We start from the raw sequence: 13,389 nt of genomic DNA on the forward strand, positions 1-13,389 counted from the left end.
GTGTGTGTGTGTGTGTGTGTGTGTGTGTGTGTGTGTGTGTGTGTGTGTGTGTGTGTGTGTGTGTGTGTGTGTGTGTGTGTGTGTGTGTGTGTGTGTGTGTGTGTGTGTGTGTGTGTGTGTGTGTGTGTGTGTGTGAGAGAGAGAGAGAGAGAGAGAGAGAGAGAGAGAGAGAGAGAGAGAGAGAGAGAGAGAGAGAGAGAGAGAGAGAGAGAGAGAGAGAGAGAGAGAGAGAGAGAGAGAGAGAGAGAGAGAGATCTCTATCAAAATAAATTACAAAAAAGTTATTGCAAAACTGTATGTTATCCGTTATCGACGTTGACATATTATATAATTACACCATTGCAGATTTGTAACCAACTTTTATTCTCAACTAGAAGGGCTCCACAATTTGCACAGCAATGAATGGTTATATCCCCGCGGCTTACTTAACATCACTTCAGACGTCGAAGTTTTGATAACAAAAAGAAGTGGAGCTAAAGCAGTCCGCCGCCGCATAAGATTCAATTCTTGATAGAGATCAATTAATATTGGTTTTGAGAACGCCTAAACAACATCCGCTATGCAGACGACACCGTTGTTTTTGCAGGCAGTTTGAACAGTTTACAGAAATTAATACACAAAGTAAATGAAGTAAGTGAAAGATTTGGACTACAAGTAAACATATCAAAAACTAAATTTATGGTCATCAGCAAAAGTAAAATTAGAGACGTCCAACTCCTTACAAAGAATACACCAGTGAACCGAGTAAAACAATATACCTATCTTGGAACAATAGTAAACGAACAATGCGATCACTCACAAGAAGTAAAATGTAGAACAGAGAAGCCTAGGATTATATTCAACAACATGGCCACACTCTTTAAAAGCCACAACCTTAATCTGGAGATAAAAGTAAAGCTACTACTATGTTATGTCTTCTCAATGTTATGAGAATGAGTTATGTTGCAAGAATCATATTATCACGCCCGCACCGTTCCGGCACGTAGCGTAGTCTCCGAGAAACCTGATTTTATAAAGAGTTGTCTGATACTATACGCTCCGGACAGTATGAATTGTTCATATTTAAAACCATTAAAATCAATATTTTTCGGAAACGAAACGCTACGTGCCGGAACGGATCTCTGATGGAGAAAAAACTTGGAGCCTTCGAGATGTGGCTATACAGGCGAATCCTGCGGGTATCATGGACGGACAAGATAACCAACGAGACCGTACTACGAAGGATGGGGACGATTAAAAGGAGAAAAAGAATATCTCAGACACATAATGAGAAACATCACTAAATACAGATTACTGAAAATACTCCTTCAAGGAAAGTATTTGGAACGCGAAGAATTGAGAGAAGAAGAATATCATGCTTAAAGAACCTAAGTAAATGGTTCTCCACAACAACTAATCTATTGAAAGCATTTATCATTATTCGAAACGAATAGGCACCAAAAGAACAAGAAGAAGACAAAAAATGATAAATATCTTGGGTCTATAGCTCCCTATACTAAAAAATTATTTGTATTTTCTCCACAAACCACGTGATACAAAATAAATTCCATCGTCCCTTTAAAATAAACAGCTAGATTATATACAATGACTTCGGTATTACCCTCTTCCGATTGCTTTTTACATATCATTGGTCGTCTATGTCGATACAAATAAATGATTTGCTAGCATAATTTTATTGCCATGTCGTAATTCGATTTATAGGTATTCTAACAAAAGCAGGTAGCTGATAGGTTTCAGTCTGTTACACTGTCCACGGCCCACGGAGTCCAATATAACGGTTTAAACAGTTTAAAGTATGTCGTGGAATTTTACTACCACTAATTTAAAATAAATGCAATAGTTATCCTTAAACATCCATAAATTAAAAAAGCGTTAAAAAAGTTAAAGAATTGTGATATGAAGAGGGGAGATCTACGAGCCCCTTCCCATTTCAGTTGGCCCACCAGTTCCAATATTAATTATTATTGCATTTTCATTTTTATGATTTTTTTATAATTATCTTAAAATCAGAGGCTGTGGAAAATGATACAAAAACAACTGTCAATTAATGTCAAATATATTTTGAGGCTATTATATTACAGCCTATTACCAATAATTATTGTCGAGATAAAATGATCGACGGGAATGAGTGGCGGTACAGTTATGGATGAGAACATTTGTTCAATCATCAATAGATTTTTAAATTCTGAAAAATACCATTCTAGTATGGTATAGTTAGACCCAAACCCAGACATCCAAAGTGAAAGTTATCCTCCAACACCAAATTGTTCTATATGGTCCACATAATGTTCAGAAAAAAGTCACACCATTTTGAGCGTCGGTTTGGGGGGGAGAGGGGTGAGAAATCTGCAAATTCGTAGTTTTTTACGTTTTTCGTCAATATTTCTAAAACTAAGCGGCTTAGCATGAACAACCCTCTACACAAAATTGTTCTACATTAAATTTGAAATAAAAAAGGCCCTATGCATAACCCTTCTAAAATGAACGGTTCCAAAGTTACGGAGGTAGTATAGTATAATTGGTCCAAAAAAAGGCCTAACCCAGACATCCAAAGTAAAAGTTTTCCTTCAACACCAAATTGTTCTATATGGTCCACATATTGTTCAGTAAAAAGTTACACCATTTTGAGCGTCCGGTTTGGGGGGGATATGGGGGAGAAGTCGATAAACTAGTAGTTTTTTTACGTTTTTCTTCAATATTTCTAAAACTATCCTTTGGCGTAAGGAATGTTCTATAGAAAAATGTTCTACATAAAATTTAAAACAAAAAAGGTTCGATACATAATTGTTATAAAATCAACGGTTCCAGAGTTACGGAGGGTGAAAAGTGGAGGTTTTCGATACTTTTTATATCTACCGATTTCTCCCCCTCTCCCCCCCCCCCAAACCCAACGCTCAAAATGGTGTGACCTTTTTCTGAACATTATGTGGACCATATAGAACAGTTTGGTGTTGGAGGATAACTTTCACTTTGGATGTCTGGGTTTTTGGTATAGTTATATCATAAATATTGCCCAAAAAATATAAAAAGTATCGAAAACCTCGACTTTTCGCCCTCCGTAACTCTGGAACCGTTAATTTTATAACAATTATGTATAGAACATTCTTTGTTTTGAATTTCATGTAGAAAATTTTTGTATATAACATTGTTTACACTAAAGCATAGTTTTAGAAATATTGACGAAAAACGTAAAAAAAACTACTAATTTACCGGCTTCTCTCCCATCTCCCTCCCAAACCGGACGCTCAAAATGGTTTAACTTTTTACTGAACAATATGTGGACCATATAGAACATTTTGGTGTTGGAGGAAAACTTTTACTTTCGATGTTTGGGTTGGGCCTTTTTTTGGACCAGTACTATACTATACTACCTCCGTATCTTTGGAACCATTCATTTTAGAAAGATTATGGATAGGGCCTTTTTTATTTCAAATTTAATGTAGAACAATTTTCTATAGAGGATTGTTCATGCTAAACCGCATAGTTTTAGAAATATTGGCGAAAAACTTAAAAATCTACGAATCTACCGATTTCTCCCCCCTCTCCCCCACAAACCCGACGCTCAAAATGGTGTCTTTTTTCTGGACATTGTGTGGACCATATAGAACAATTTGGTGTTGAAGGATAACTTTCACTTTGGATGTCTGGGTTATGCCATCTTTTGGATCAACTCTATACTATACTATTCGGCATTCGGAAATCGCGAATATGTTTCGTAAGAAATATATATAAGAAATATAGTGTAGTTAGGAGATACAAAACCTTACGTTTTGTCATCATAAGACCTGCAAAAATGTAGGAAAAAGTAAAATGAACGAAGCATATCGAAGGGGATTAAGACACATTATAGTGAAAAAACCACGTTCAACTTATCTAGATTTAAGTGTTTTGTGGAGTACCTAACCTGGTTGGAAGACTCGTTTCTAGATCAACATGTCACTAAGAGGCCCACAAACAATCTCAGACTAACGAAAATCGAGTCTTAATATTACAAACAAGGAAAATAGGTTAAAATAATCAAAAGAGCATTGACGTTGGACAAATTTACTATGGGATGGATTACAATGGAGTGATGAATCCAGTTTTGAAGTGTATGTTGGAGTCTAGTTGGAGACAGTAGGAGTAGAGTTATTTGAAGGAAAAATAAAGCTTTTCAGCCCTGTTGTCATAACAGAAAAGTCAAATTTCCTACATTTATCACGGTCTGGGGCAGCATGTCGTCGAAAGGTCTGGAAAAGTTGCATTTTATCGATGTAATTTTAAATACGGCAAATAATATGTGAAGGTTTTAAATAATCTCTTACAGATTTTAGAACAAAGTCATTACAACAAGTTAAAATCAGCGAAATATTTTGGCTTTCGACGGGATAGAGTAGGTTGCCATACCTCAAAAAAGAGTTTAAGAGTCAAAACTGGATTGGAAACCATGGTATACTACTTCTGGAATACGTTTTCAACAGTGCCGACTTGTCCTTGAAAGAAAGTTTCGCGCCTCTTTGTGGCGCGAAATGAAAAAACCATTGAGGAAACATCCTGCTAGGTCCATCAAAGAATTGAAGCAAAACTTACAAGAAATATGGAATTCATTTACACCAGAGTTTTGAGAGAAATTTATAAAAACTATGCATCGAAGAATTTTGAATCTAATTAAAAATAAAAGATATATCACAAAGCTAATTACGAAATCTTGTCTAAAATCTCTACAATGGCTTCTCTGGTTGATAAACAGCTGTATTCAAACTATGTAGATACCCAAAGTCTGGAGACAAGCCAAAGTTGTTGTCTTGCTTAAACCTGTCAAAAACTTGAACGACCACAAAAGCTATCAACCAACATATATATTTTATGATCCTTATAAGAATTTCAACGATTATTTCATTCATAGAGATTCTGAACAATAGAAATCTACAAGAATAAAAATTATAGCGATTATGTTTTAATGATTTTAACTTACAATCGTGTAATAAAATTTTTCATAACGTGTTTAATTCTGCCCGATCAAATTATTATTTCAGCGAGAATATTCTACTGTACAATATTACAGTGAGAATAATTTTAAGTAGATTGTTTCTGTTTAATTGCAACCAGTTTCTTAGTTTTGACAACTGTCACATTTAAGAAAATATACATAATTAACTTTTAGTTCACCATCTAATGTCAAACTGTCACGAAGATCGGAGAACACAGATCGGCAATTTTAAACACTCGAGTTTACTTCGGTAAAAATATTTCATGAATAACTAAGATTTTATTATCTTCGTCTAAATATTTGCTAAACTGTGCTGTTCACTTTGACAAGTTGAAAAATGTGTCAGATTAACTGGGATCAATGTCACTGGATGTTTTTATACAAAGACTTGAGTTTTATATGTAAGTATTAAAAAATAATCTGTCGAATATCACAAGATAGTAATAACAAATAGGAAAATACTGCTCCAATTTTCTTTCTTATTTCTTTCTTTCTTCGGCAATAGTCACTCGAGCCCTCCGAGCTCTGGTGTCTATTGCGAGGAACAAGTTTTCGAAAAATTGTCGTATTATTGTCAATTTATTCTCACTCTCTTGTGATTTTAATGTTGATTATTATCATTCATAGAGATTCTGACCAATAGAAAGCTACATAACTAAAAATTAGAGCGATTATTTTTTAATGATTTTAACTTCCAATCGTATAGTAAGATATTTGATCACGTGTTTAATTCTGTCCAATTAGATTAAAATTATACTGATAATTATCTACTGTAGAAAATTACCGATAGAATTTTTTTAAGTAGATTGTTTCTGTTTAATGGCAACCAGTTTCCTAGTTTTGACAACTGTCACATTTAAGAAAATATCCATAATATACGTATTAAAAAATAATCTTACGAATATCACACGACAGTAAGAATAAATAAGAAAATAATGCTTCATTTTACTCAAATTTGTTGTCATTGGGCAATAGCCACTCGAGCCCTGCGGGCTCTCGTGTCTATTGCCAGACAACAAATTTTCGAAAAACTGTCGCATTATTTTCAATTTATTCTCACTCTCTTGTGATATTATACCCGATAATTTTTGATTATATCCTGTCGTCAAGTATTACGTCAGATGTTCTTCGTTGCCGTGCAAAAATGAACATTCAGTGACAATAATGACAATTCATGTTTTACAACTTGTCAAAGAGAACACCAGGAACAGGTTTAGCACATATTCAGGCACATAAAATAAAATATTAGTTGAAATGATTTAAAAACCAGTTTATTCATGAAATAATCTTAACAAATTACATTCGAACTCTTAAAAATTATCGATTTGTTTTGCCTTCATGACACTTTGACATACTTTAAACTGTCAAAGTGTCACTCGGGATACAAATCAATAATTTTAGAGCTCTTGTGTGATTACTACTGATTATTTCATTCATAGGAGATTCTGACCTGACCAATAGAAAGCTACAGAAATAAAAATTAAACTTATAATTTTTGATAATTTCTCGTCGTCAAGTATATTACGTCAAATGCCCTTCGTTGCTATGAAAAAATACATTCAGTGACATTAATGACAATTAATGTTTAAAAAATGATAAAAGTGATGACTTTCAACCGTCAAATATTTATAACAACTGTGTGTTTAAGTGTACTCATTTGTATTTACATAAATACAATAAAATTGTGGTTTTGAACAGTTTTATTCATGAAATAATCGCAACAAATTGCACTCGATCTCTAAAATTAATATAGAATTTTTGCCCTCGTGACACTTTGACATAATTTAAAACTGTCAAAGTGTCACTCGGGAAAATTCAATAATTTTAGAGCTCTTGTGCAATTCCTACTGATAATTTTTTTCGATAATTTCCCGTCGTCAAGTGTTACGTCAGATGCCCTTCGCTGCTACGCAAAAATACTTACACTCAGTGACATTATTGACAATGAATGTTTTACAACTTATCTTAGAGAACACCAAAAAACAGGTATAGCAAATATTCAGACATAGATATCAATAAAATATTAGTTAAAATGGTTTAAAAAGACATTTAATTCATGAAATAATCTTACCGAATTACTACCGAATTACTTAAAATTATCGATTTGTTTCGCCCTCATGACCTTTGACATAATTTCATGTCAAATTATGTCAAATGTGAAATTATGACTTGTCGTGAAATTATGTCCCTCGGGATACAAATCGATAATTTTAGAGCACTCATGTAAATACTACTGATAATAGAAGAAAAACTAAAATTAAGATACCAAAGTAACTACAAACAGGTAACATCATGTATGTCACAAATACTAAATCCTACAAAATACAGCGAAGACAGGTATGTAAGATATCAGGTATCACGGAATGGGACGTTTCGGCGTCGCCGTTTCGGCGTGGCCATTTCGGCGTGGCCGTTTGGGCGTAGAGCCGTTTCGGCGTAGGCCGTTTCGGCGTAGGCCGTTTCGGCGTCGGCCATTTCGGCGTCAGAAATTTTATTTTAGTTGACTAAATACCTACATTGAGGTTTATTGGTCAGGCAATTTTTTGGAAAAAAATCTTTTAATATAGTTATTTAAATACATTGGAGTTCATTGGTCACACAATTTTAACATTAATGGTCAAGTAGAAAAATAAACTAAATATATTTCTTTTATAAACATTTTGTTATATTTTATTCTGCAAATACCTATATTGGATTTTTTATTAATGCATATTAATAATAATTGCTGTTCTCTTAATTGTCCCAGAGCTAATTAGATGATAACTGACATTTTTCAACTTTAATTAGACATACATTATATGGTATATAGACGGAGAATTTTAATATTGTTAAAATATCTTTTTTAAGCAAAAATATTTGCAGAATGTATATTTTTAAAAAAAATTAAATTATACAATATTTTCTTGAAAGGAATCTGCTTTTAAAATATTTACCATTAGTTAGTATAATAATAGTTATCCCTATATTTATTGCAGTTTCTTCGAAAATTTAAATACAAAATTCTATAAATCACATAATAATGTTATTAACATTTCCTCGAAAACTAAATTACCTGTTAATTCCAAATGACATTATCATGTATCAATTAGTTGTTGATTTCAAAAATTACATTATAATGTCATTAACGAGAGATGCAAGTTATTTGTTGATTTTAAATATTCGAAAACTAAATTAGTTGTTGATTTCAAAAATTACATTATAATGTCATTAACGAGAGATGCAAGTAATTTGTTGATTTTTAATCTTAAGGGAAATTTTAAGTAGGTACCTACCTATTATTGATTTGATTGGTTGGATTATTGAGGGTACAGCTATATAAACAGAGATCAGTTTAAGAGTTTATGTAGTGTCTTATAATATTTCATAGTAGTATTTATACGATATACAGACGAAGAATTTTTAAGCTATGGAACGAAAAATTTTATCGACCAGAGGAAGAGAGAAATTTACCACTGATGGTTTCATGTATGTTTTTGACGCTGTTAGTAAAAGCGATGAATCCCTAAAATTTTGGAGGTGTGAGAGGAAACAAACGTGCAAAGCAAGAATACATACAAGAGATGGTGAAGTCATCAAGAAAGTAAATGTTCACACTCACGACTCCTCGGCGATGGACGTGGAAGTAGCACAAGTTGTTACAAAAATGAAAAAGCGTGCTACAGAAACAAACGAAGGGACAATAGTGGTAATCAATGAGTGCCTGAGAAATACAAGTCAAGCTTGTCATGGTCGGCTCCCAAACACTGGCGCGATGAGAAAATTCATCAGACGAAAACGTAACGAAGTTCATGCAGCCCCATCAAATCCGACAACTGTTGAAGAGTTAGTAATTCCCGAGTCTTATCGTGTTTACACGTTACAAGATGGTGTAGAAGAAAATTTTTTATTAGCAGATGATGGAGAAGGATTGCAAAGAATTTTGATTTTCGGGAGAGAATCGTGGCTGCAACATCTACAGACCTCAGATGTGTGGTATGGTGACGGTACATTTGCTATAGCACCATCTCTATTTTTACAAGTATACACAGTTATGGCCACAAAATATAATGGAGTCCATCCAATATTTTATGCCATGCTGCCGAATAAAACAAGATCCACATATACCCGTATGTTTGAATTGATCAGACAAATTGTACCAAATTTGCAACCCAGAGCAATCCATTGCGATTTCGAACAGGCGGCATTTAAGGCAATGGAAGATTGTTTTCCAGGCGTCGACATCAATGGATGTTTTTTCCATTTGGCACAAAATATGAAGAAACAAGTGGCTGCTATGGGATATACGAGAGAGTATAATGCTGATCCACAATTCGCTTTAAATTGCAGAATGTTGACAGCATTAGCATTTGTTCCTATCGAACATTTAGATGATGCCTTTGCCGTTCTAGCGGAAGCTCTACCTGCTGAACACCAACCACTTGTAGACTGGTTTGAAGACTACTATATTGGACGTATGAACAGAAGAGGAAATGGCAGAAGACCAAGTTTATTTCCCCAAAGGATGTGGAACCTCTACCAGAGAACTCTGGATGGAGAAGACCGGACAAATAATCACGCTGAGGCCGCCCATAGAAGACTCAAGATGGAATTGGGAGCAGATCATCCAACCATATGGAAATTTATAGATGGCCTGCGTCAGGTGCAGAAAGGTCGAGATGTCTATTTCGAGCAACTTGTGGCAGGTAATCTCCCACCATTGAAATTAAGAAAATACAGAGACGCAGATGATCGCATTTCACGGCTTGTGGGAAATTTTGATGCAAACGGGGATGTTTTAGAATTTTTAAGAGGACTAGCACATAATTATAATATGTAAGTAGGTACTTTATTTTAATTAATATTTCGTGAATAAGTTTTGTAGGTTAAATATAAATGTCTTGTATGTAAGTATAAATGTTTCAGAATTTTTAATTGGACTAGCACATATCTAATTATAACATGTAAATACTTTATTTTAATTAATATTTCGTGAATAAGTTTTGTAGGTTAAATATAAATGTTTTGTATGTAAATATAAATGTTTCAGGATTTTTAATTGGACTAGCACATATCTAATTATAACATGTAAATAATAACTAAAATAAAATATTCATTTTTCCAAAATCTTGTTTATTCATTTATTTATATATAATATCTACAGCTAGAAGCCAATTACAGATATTACATTAACTATGAGCTAAATAACAAGCACACACACATAAGTATAAAATTGACATATACAAATCTACCATTAATATTAAAATTTTGTGATCAATGGACTCCAATGTATCTATTTAAATAACTATATTAAAAGATTTTTTTCAAAATAATGTCTTACTAATAGACTCCAATGTAGGTATTTAGTCAACTAAAATAAAATCTCTGACGCCGAAATGGCCGACGCCGAAACGGCCTACGCCGAAACGGCTCTACGCCCAAACGGCCACGCCGAAATGGCCACGCCGAAACGGCGACGCCGAAATGTCCTAGACCCCAGGTATCAGGGGTAGTATTTGTCGATCTAAATGCCGCTTATTGCTTAAATTAGAGGACATTCTCCAAATGCATATGACATTTCCGTAGACAATAAACTCACTTCTTGTATTCTCATACAAAACCGAAGATTTTTCGTCTCACTCAATGGTAACAACAGCATGGGACACCTGAGAAGAAAGGTGTTGAATGAGGCCGTGTAAGTGCACATTAAGAGTAAAACAGAAAATCATTGACAATATTAAACCCATTATGTTAAAAAATACAAAGTCTAAAGACACCAATGAAAATTTAAGACAGATTCAACAAGCTCTAAAAGAAGTGGGAGAAGAAATACGTTGACCAATACAAAACAAAAGGCTAGTGGATGACAGACGAAATACTAACTCGCATGAATAAAAGAAGAAAATATAAAAACAAAAGCATTACAAAATACAAATCCTTAAGGTGATACAGTAGCGATCAACAGGTAGCCAAAACGCGTTCCAAGATTGCGGCTGTAGTTTTGAATATTTTTTCGAGATATTTAACACACATATTCGTAATATAATAAAGAATGGCGGTACAGAGCCCAATTTGAAAAATATATTAATATGTGGAAATTACTCTGTAATTAAATACAATATTAAAAAAGAATGTGTGTGTACTTTGTACGCACGTAAGAAGATATTCTTCTATTATATAATAGGTAATTTAAACGAAGTAAATATACTTAAAAGGTTATTTGTATTTTATTTAAAAATCAAACTAACTTTCTTATCTACCACTTTCAAAAATTTTTTATTAAAACAACCAAAAATAAAAAAAAATATATATGAATCGCCCAGGAATTGAACTCGCGTCATTCCAATCTCAGAGCTAACGCATTACCCACTACTCCATCGAGGCCCTAGAATTGACGTGTAAGTTTCGGATATAATTACACAACACGGCGACATATAGTGTAAAAATTTTATGCTTACATAATATTTTATTATTTTACTACAGAGAAACACAATTCCAAAAACACAAGAATTATAATAAATAATACATTTCCTAAAAACACTAATATATTCTTTTAATGACTTATTTGCACGGTTACAGATACATACATACTTGAAAGATTAGCAATGAACTGCATAGTGTCAGAACTACATACTGTCAGTGTGCGCAGGCGCGCAGATTTATGTACAATTTTACCCTCAATCGATTCGCTGCTAAAGAAGAATATCTTCAAAAACGAGCCTGTACCGCCATTAAGAAGAACAAAAAAATACACTTTCTTCAAATAAACTTTTTTATCCGATGCCTAGATTTTGTGTCATTTTGGAACTACTAAAATTTTTTATTTCATTAGTAGTTCCAAAATGACACAAAATCTAGGCATCGGATAAAAAAGTTTATTTAAAGAAAGTGTATTTTTTTGTTCTTCTTAATGGCGGCACAGGCTCTTTTTTTAATATTGTATTTAATTACAGGGTAATTTCCACATATTAATATATTCTTCAAATTGGGCTCTGTACCGCCATTCTTTATTATGTTACGAATACGTATGCCAAATCTCGAAAAAATATTTAGAATTACAGCCGCAATCTTGGAACGCGTTTTCGCTACTTGTTGATCGCTACTGTTTCCTCTTAAACAGCAGGATTAGAAAAGACATAATAACAGCAAAAGAGAGATGGTTAACAGAAGAGTGTTAAGAAATAAAGGAATATGAAAAGAAATATGACAGTTTCAATTTTCGTCAGAAAGTAAAGGAAATGAAGTCGGGAAAGCAAAATAATATACAAATAATATACATGTTATAAAAGACTCGAACAGTAACATTCTCTCAGATTTAAAACAACAACTAAACAGATGGACAGAATACGTAAAATAACTATTCGGGGATGACAGACAATAAATTATAGCTGAAGAATCGGGACCAAAAATTTTAAATCATGAAGTTGAATACGCATTAAAACAGACAAAAAGGAAAAAGGGTACAGGTCCGGATGAAATCCCGATTGAGTTTCTTAAACTGATTGATGAAGATATGACAGACATTTTAGTAGAAACACGTAGAACTATAAATATAATCATATTTATCATGCAACAAGTATTTTACCAAAATAATGGTTAGTATCAATATTCGTAATTATTCCTAAGAAGCAAAATGCAAAAGAATACTCAGAACACCGTACAATTGCGTTATTGAGCCATGCTTTGAAAGCATTTTACGGGTAATCCACAAAAGAATTTATAGAAATCTGGATGATGAAATTAGAGTGATAACCAATTAGGCTTTAGCAACGACATAGGAACTAGAGAAGTAATATTCGGTATAAATGTGCTCATGCAAAGAAATCTAGACATTAACCCAGAAATGATGTACACATGCTTTATTTATCTCGAGAAAGCATTTGACAAGGTACAGCACGATAAACTAATTAATATCTTAAAACTGAAAAACATCGACAGCTGCGATATCATAGCAATTTCAATCCTCTACTGGAACAAGAATGTCAAAATAAGAATTGAGGATTAAATACCGGAACCAATAGAAATTCTTCGGCATGTGACATAGCGCTGTATCTTGTCACCACTGCTGTTTAATATATATTGCGATGCCGTCTTCCAAGAAGCTTTAGGAGAGTGTAAGGATGAGATGATCAGAAATCCTTAATAATATAAGATATGCCAATGACACTGTCATATTCACTTCAGCTCTACAAAGTCTAACAAACATACTGGAACGGCTGAACTAAAAGTTTGCCATTTATGGTATTAAAATGAAATTAAAGAAACACAAAATTCATGGTCATTACAAAACACAAAAAAGACAACGAGACACTTCATATTAATAATATTCAGAATAGGAACATTGGTTAGTCAAAACGCAGAACAAACACAAGAGATTAGCAGAAATAGCAAGAGCAAAATTTGTGAAAATGAAACATCTATTAGGTACTAGAGACCTAAGACTG

At 33.4% G+C, this 13,389-nt stretch overlaps 1 protein-coding gene across 2 annotated transcripts in view; it reads right to left on the reverse strand.

Moving 5' to 3' along the window:
* LOC126889626 (5'-3' exoribonuclease 1) overlaps positions 1–13,389 on the reverse strand; it is a 699,515-nt gene that overhangs the window by 348,756 nt on the left and 337,370 nt on the right. The gene's annotated exons all lie outside the window — the stretch shown is intronic.

The sequence above is a fragment of the Diabrotica virgifera genome, chromosome 8 (genome assembly GCF_917563875.1).
Source record: "Diabrotica virgifera virgifera chromosome 8, PGI_DIABVI_V3a".
Lineage (NCBI taxonomy): Eukaryota > Metazoa > Arthropoda > Insecta > Coleoptera > Chrysomelidae > Diabrotica > Diabrotica virgifera.